This window comes from Malania oleifera, chromosome 9 (assembly GCF_029873635.1).
Source record: "Malania oleifera isolate guangnan ecotype guangnan chromosome 9, ASM2987363v1, whole genome shotgun sequence".
In the NCBI taxonomy this organism is placed as follows: domain Eukaryota; kingdom Viridiplantae; phylum Streptophyta; class Magnoliopsida; order Santalales; family Ximeniaceae; genus Malania; species Malania oleifera.
Genome location: NC_080425.1, coordinates 54490698 through 54499162, shown reverse-complemented (window position 1 = coordinate 54499162; position 8465 = coordinate 54490698).

The following is an 8465-nucleotide window of genomic DNA, read 5'->3' as shown; positions in this document are numbered from 1 at the left end:
CGATAGCTTTAGTGGAGTGGTGGAGACCAAAGATGCACATATTTCACTTACTGTATAGGGAGGTGACCATCACACTCCAGGACGTTGCAATTTTTTTTGGGCAACCGATTGATGGGAAACCCGTCACTGGTCGTACTACCGACCAGTAGAGGGCCCTGCAGATCATCAAAGATGAATCACACTGCATACTATGTGCGAGTGTTTGTTAGGAGTCATGCCACCTGACAACGAGTTGGTTGGTGCATGCATATGTATACGATTCCTCGAGGGGGAGATGTTTTGTGAGCTCCCAACCAATGTAGCTGTGAAGACTATAGCGTGCTATGAACAAATCCACCTATTGTGCTTGATATGTGGGGTGCTGTTTTGCGATGTTTTGGCGAGTTACACGCATATGATGTTCCTTTCGATCCTTGTGGACTTGGGAGAGATTCGCTCATACAGTTTGGGGTCACGACTTTGGCGTAGCTTTACAGGGAGATGTGCTACGTCGCTCACCTGTCAAAGACACAGATCGTTGGCTCACTTCGCTTACTGTAGGTTTGGGCCTGGGAGATATTTTCATCCTTAGATCCTATACGTCGAGGTTTCCTACAGATTGAGAGAGGCAAGGACGATTGTACAGTTGAGCGACTTCCACTCGTATACAAATTAGTACCAACATCATTTATTATAGCATTCGTGCTATAACTACTACGAATACTAATTTGTAGTATTTACTAGTTTTTATATTCAAAAACTTATGTTTTATTTTGTACAGATGGAGAGATGATATGAGGGCGCCGTCAGTTGCGCAACACACATTGCCTTGGTATAGGTTTGAGTTGGATCTACGCGCGTATGCTCTGTCTTAGTCCCCTCTCAAATATCCAGGCCTTTGGTGGCTTGTTTAGAACCATGTGTGGAGTGAAACGGGATAACTCCACAAACTTGGCCACATACTGCTGCACAGTTATAGGCCCCTGAGTCAGCTGTAGGAATTCCTCTACCTTAACTGTTCGAGTAGCAATGGGGAAATACCTATCGAAGAAAACCTCCTTGAACCGACTCCAAGTGTTAGTCGCCGGCTCTGGGCGCTGCTCCTCCACCAGTTTCACCCATCGCCACCATCTTTTTACTTCCCCCACTAGTTTGTAAGTGGTATACTTTACCTTTTGCTCCTTAGTGCACTCCAATACCCCCAGCAGCTCCTTTATTTCCTAAACCCAATCTTTTGTTGCGATCGGGTTCAGTCCTTCTGCAAATGCCGGTGGATTCATCTGAGTGAACTGCTGAAATGCGCAGCCCCGCTTAACCGGTGGCTGATCTTGCTCTCTAGAGTCCCTCCTATTCTTTTTTTGAGCTTGCCATGCTATATTTCGTAGTACTTCTGAAGCATTGGCATCATCCTCACTAGAGGTATCCCTTCCAATCACAATATCTTTTCCCCTGGAATCCATCCTGTAAATAGGATATAACTCGACCTAGAAATTTCACATTTAACATAATTAATGCAAATATGGAATAATGGAATTGATATAATATACAAGTTCTAATTTCATATTTCATATTTCAATTCTATCACAAGACCATTAAGGTAAAAATCTCCATCCTAACATTAACTTCACATACATACCCACTCATCCTAACATTCCAACCTAAATTTTCTGAATTCTAGTCCTTCAACCCAGAAACGAAACCATCGATTGATTTACCATGGATTTTTGAAACTCACGACTGATTCAGAAAATCACAGAAGTCTGTCAAAATATTTTTGCCTCCAAGCTTCAAGACCAAAACTTATCTTAAATTACCCACTCCTATCCTTATCTTATCTCAACCTATACTCTAGTTATTATCAATCCTCAAAGTTTATAGAACCTAGCAAACCTAGGCTTTAATACAACCTGTAGCGACCCCGACCCGCCACGTGCTACTTTAGTGACATCTGTGTACCGGATACCTTATGCATCATATATAAAACACATATACGCAGCAAAAATAAAATATAAAATCCTCAAATTACATTACCAGAGTTCTAACTATCTTTATGCACAAATATATCCATTTTCACACAATTACATCCCACAAAACTATACAAAAATAAAATCTTTGTCCACACACACCACCTACATAAACTTAAACCACCAGTCTGACTCCTCTAGCCTGCTAGACCCGATTTCCTAAAAAGATAGTTTGTAAAGTAGGGGTGAGGCACAGTTCAGTAAGGAAAAGACTAAGTTAATATCAGTGTTTGGCCAACATGCATTTAGCATACAAAAAATAACCAGTTCACTAAGTAGATAAACACATTTATGAAATCATTCTTATTTTACATTCACACACACAATTAGCCGAGGATAGGGAAGATTACCTGTCCATACAAGTAGCTTCCTTCTACTCTAATACCATTACTGCTATTAGGGCACTCACATTTCTCAGCAAGCCCTTGAAGTTATCTTATTAATTATCCGTATTCACATATATTAATAGATATGCATATAAGAAAATTCCTTGGGACTAACCACCATGTATAAACCCCCATGGTCAGGGTTGTGCGGCCCGAAGGCTGGACTAATGTCCTGGGGGATCCACCCAGACAATAGTCATCTGTACTCTTTGCTAATATACTCCGCAGGTATATGTAGCTCCAGTTGCTGGTCTGATTGCCCTTACCCATAAGGATACATTCACCTCACGCAAGCAAATCGGACAAGGCCACCATACACCTCTTAGCACAGGTGTGGGCGCACACAACCACATAACCAATCCCTAGCAACAGTACCGTGCTTACAATACACTGGTCCCTAGGGTTCTTAAAGCATATCATGCAATTTAGATAATATAAATCACCATTTAAAACATCAATTTCCTGTTATTCCAAAAACCTGGCCCTCGACCACAAAATACAACTCAACATATAACCGTTAATTAAAACTCACCCGTCGCCCGTCAAATAACAATCCTGGCCCTTGGCCAATAAAATAATACCCGGCGACTAGCCGTTATTTCAAACTCCTACATTTCATAAACAGTTCTAGTATTTTCGCAAGCATTTCCAGTATTACTCAAACAATTCAGTATTTTATAATTTACAACCCATTCAGATCATCTGCCACACAATTTCACATTTAAACGCACTCATATATATATATATATATATATATATATATTCAACTATCCATAATTCATTTTATACAAAATTACATATCATATATCCTAATTTTGTAAAATGAATTAATCTGAATAGGGTTTTCAAAAATAACCTTCGAATTTTCAAATCAAGTAATACATATAAGCATAACAATTAAATTGATTCAAATTCCATAAAATTATTGACTTAATTTAATCTCCTTACCTGATTCCTGAAAACCCCGATAAAACCCCGATCTACACCCCATGGCGTTCAAAACCCTTTAAACCCAAAAATTCAAAATTTACCACATTATTCATAACAATCCCCAGAGTAACTTTCACTAAAATTCCCCAAGGTTCTGAGTACCCTAAATAGCCTATAAAATCCTAAATTATTAAACTTACCTCGATTTAGGGCACTCACATTTCTCAGCAAGCCCTTGAAGTTATCTTATTAATTATCCGTATTCACATATATTAATAGATATGCATATAAGAAAATTCCTTGGGACTAACCACCATGTATAAACCCCCATGGTCAGGGTTGTGCGGCCCGAAGGCTGGACTAATGTCCTGGGGGATCCACCCAGACAATAGTCATCTGTACTCTTTGCTAATATACTCCGCAGGTATATGTAGCTCCAGTTGCTGGTCTGATTGCCCTTACCCATAAGGATACATTCACCTCACGCAAGCAAATCGGACAAGGCCACCATACACCTCTTAGCACAGGTGTGGGCGCACACAACCACATAACCAATCCCTAGCAACAGTACCGTGCTTACAATACACTGGTCCCTAGGGTTCTTAAAGCATATCATGCAATTTAGATAATATAAATCACCATTTAAAACATCAATTTCCTGTTATTCCAAAAACCTGGCCCTCGACCACAAAATACAACTCAACATATAACCGTTAATTAAAACTCACCCGTCGCCCGTCAAATAACAATCCTGGCCCTTGGCCAATAAAATAATACCCGGCGACTAGCCGTTATTTCAAACTCCTACATTTCATAAACAGTTCTAGTATTTTCGCAAGCATTTCCAGTATTACTCAAACAATTCAGTATTTTATAATTTACAACCCATTCAGATCATCTGCCACACAATTTCACATTTAAACGCACTCATATATATATATATATATATATATATATATATATTCAACTATCCATAATTCATTTTATACAAAATTACATATCATATATCCTAATTTTGTAAAATGAATTAATCTGAATAGGGTTTTCAAAAATAACCTTCGAATTTTCAAATCAAGTAATACATATAAGCATAACAATTAAATTGATTCAAATTCCATAAAATTATTGACTTAATTTAATCTCCTTACCTGATTCCTGAAAACCCCGATAAAACCCCGATCTACACCCCATGGCGTTCAAAACCCTTTAAACCCAAAAATTCAAAATTTACCACATTATTCATAACAATCCCCAGAGTAACTTTCACTAAAATTCCCCAAGGTTCTGAGTACCCTAAATAGCCTATAAAATCCTAAATTATTAAACTTACCTCGATTTAGGGCACTCACATTTCTCAGCAAGCCCTTGAAGTTATCTTATTAATTATCCGTATTCACATATATTAATAGATATGCATATAAGAAAATTCCTTGGGACTAACCACCATGTATAAACCCCCATGGTCAGGGTTGTGCGGCCCGAAGGCTGGACTAATGTCCTGGGGGATCCACCCAGACAATAGTCATCTGTACTCTTTGCTAATATACTCCGCAGGTATATGTAGCTCCAGTTGCTGGTCTGATTGCCCTTACCCATAAGGATACATTCACCTCACGCAAGCAAATCGGACAAGGCCACCATACACCTCTTAGCACAGGTGTGGGCGCACACAACCACATAACCAATCCCTAGCAACAGTACCGTGCTTACAATACACTGGTCCCTAGGGTTCTTAAAGCATATCATGCAATTTAGATAATATAAATCACCATTTAAAACATCAATTTCCTGTTATTCCAAAAACCTGGCCCTCGACCACAAAATACAACTCAACATATAACCGTTAATTAAAACTCACCCGTCGCCCGTCAAATAACAATCCTGGCCCTTGGCCAATAAAATAATACCCGGCGACTAGCCGTTATTTCAAACTCCTACATTTCATAAACAGTTCTAGTATTTTCGCAAGCATTTCCAGTATTACTCAAACAATTCAGTATTTTATAATTTACAACCCATTCAGATCATCTGCCACACAATTTCACATTTAAACGCACTCATATATATATATATATATATATATATATATATATATATTCAACTATCCATAATTCATTTTATACAAAATTACATATCATATATCCTAATTTTGTAAAATGAATTAATCTGAATAGGGTTTTCAAAAATAACCTTCGAATTTTCAAATCAAGTAATACATATAAGCATAACAATTAAATTGATTCAAATTCCATAAAATTATTGACTTAATTTAATCTCCTTACCTGATTCCTGAAAACCCCGATAAAACCCCGATCTACACCCCATGGCGTTCAAAACCCTTTAAACCCAAAAATTCAAAATTTACCACATTATTCATAACAATCCCCAGAGTAACTTTCACTAAAATTCCCCAAGGTTCTGAGTACCCTAAATAGCCTATAAAATCCTAAATTATTAAACTTACCTCGATTTAGGGCACTCACATTTCTCAGCAAGCCCTTGAAGTTATCTTATTAATTATCCGTATTCACATATATTAATAGATATGCATATAAGAAAATTCCTTGGGACTAACCACCATGTATAAACCCCCATGGTCAGGGTTGTGCGGCCCGAAGGCTGGACTAATGTCCTGGGGGATCCACCCAGACAATAGTCATCTGTACTCTTTGCTAATATACTCCGCAGGTATATGTAGCTCCAGTTGCTGGTCTGATTGCCCTTACCCATAAGGATACATTCACCTCACGCAAGCAAATCGGACAAGGCCACCATACACCTCTTAGCACAGGTGTGGGCGCACACAACCACATAACCAATCCCTAGCAACAGTACCGTGCTTACAATACACTGGTCCCTAGGGTTCTTAAAGCATATCATGCAATTTAGATAATATAAATCACCATTTAAAACATCAATTTCCTGTTATTCCAAAAACCTGGCCCTCGACCACAAAATACAACTCAACATATAACCGTTAATTAAAACTCACCCGTCGCCCGTCAAATAACAATCCTGGCCCTTGGCCAATAAAATAATACCCGGCGACTAGCCGTTATTTCAAACTCCTACATTTCATAAACAGTTCTAGTATTTTCGCAAGCATTTCCAGTATTACTCAAACAATTCAGTATTTTATAATTTACAACCCATTCAGATCATCTGCCACACAATTTCACATTTAAACGCACTCATATATATATATATATATATATATATATATATATATATTCAACTATCCATAATTCATTTTATACAAAATTACATATCATATATCCTAATTTTGTAAAATGAATTAATCTGAATAGGGTTTTCAAAAATAACCTTCGAATTTTCAAATCAAGTAATACATATAAGCATAACAATTAAATTGATTCAAATTCCATAAAATTATTGACTTAATTTAATCTCCTTACCTGATTCCTGAAAACCCCGATAAAACCCCGATCTACACCCCATGGCGTTCAAAACCCTTTAAACCCAAAAATTCAAAATTTACCACATTATTCATAACAATCCCCAGAGTAACTTTCACTAAAATTCCCCAAGGTTCTGAGTACCCTAAATAGCCTATAAAATCCTAAATTATTAAACTTACCTCGATTTAGGGCACTCACATTTCTCAGCAAGCCCTTGAAGTTATCTTATTAATTATCCGTATTCACATATATTAATAGATATGCATATAAGAAAATTCCTTGGGACTAACCACCATGTATAAACCCCCATGGTCAGGGTTGTGCGGCCCGAAGGCTGGACTAATGTCCTGGGGGATCCACCCAGACAATAGTCATCTGTACTCTTTGCTAATATACTCCGCAGGTATATGTAGCTCCAGTTGCTGGTCTGATTGCCCTTACCCATAAGGATACATTCACCTCACGCAAGCAAATCGGACAAGGCCACCATACACCTCTTAGCACAGGTGTGGGCGCACACAACCACATAACCAATCCCTAGCAACAGTACCGTGCTTACAATACACTGGTCCCTAGGGTTCTTAAAGCATATCATGCAATTTAGATAATATAAATCACCATTTAAAACATCAATTTCCTGTTATTCCAAAAACCTGGCCCTCGACCACAAAATACAACTCAACATATAACCGTTAATTAAAACTCACCCGTCGCCCGTCAAATAACAATCCTGGCCCTTGGCCAATAAAATAATACCCGGCGACTAGCCGTTATTTCAAACTCCTACATTTCATAAACAGTTCTAGTATTTTCGCAAGCATTTCCAGTATTACTCAAACAATTCAGTATTTTATAATTTACAACCCATTCAGATCATCTGCCACACAATTTCACATTTAAACGCACTCATATATATATATATATATATATATTCAACTATCCATAATTCATTTTATACAAAATTACATATCATATATCCTAATTTTGTAAAATGAATTAATCTGAATAGGGTTTTCAAAAATAACCTTCGAATTTTCAAATCAAGTAATACATATAAGCATAACAATTAAATTGATTCAAATTCCATAAAATTATTGACTTAATTTAATCTCCTTACCTGATTCCTGAAAACCCCGATAAAACCCCGATCTACACCCCATGGCGTTCAAAACCCTTTAAACCCAAAAATTCAAAATTTACCACATTATTCATCACAATCCCCAGAGTAACTTTCACTAAAATTCCCCAAGGTTCTGAGTACCCTAAATAGCCTATAAAATCCTAAATTATTAAACTTACCTCGATTTAGGGTTGGTGCCCCGGAGCTCCAACTCAAAAACTCGCTCCGGTTAGATTGTAAAGAATCTCCCCACGAATCTCTTCGTAGTTTCTATTCATTAATTGGGCTTAAGATTTAAGAAAAACTGAGGTAAGAGTGAAAATTGGCCTTACCCCAAGAGATCACCTACAACTTTCGTGTTTTGAGCTTCGAGAGATACGGGATCCAGGGGGTCAAGATTGGCTTCGTTCGTAAAGTTATAAAAAGAATAAGAAAGAAGAAAAAAAATAAAAAATATGTAGCTAATATGACCCAACCATGCAGGCCGGTCCGGGTTTACTTGCCGGGTCTCACTGGTAGGGCAGCCACCACCCCCTCCCTATTTATCTTCTTCCTTTTCCTCTTTCTGAAGAGTACCCACACCCCTTCTTCCTTTTCCTTTTCTCTC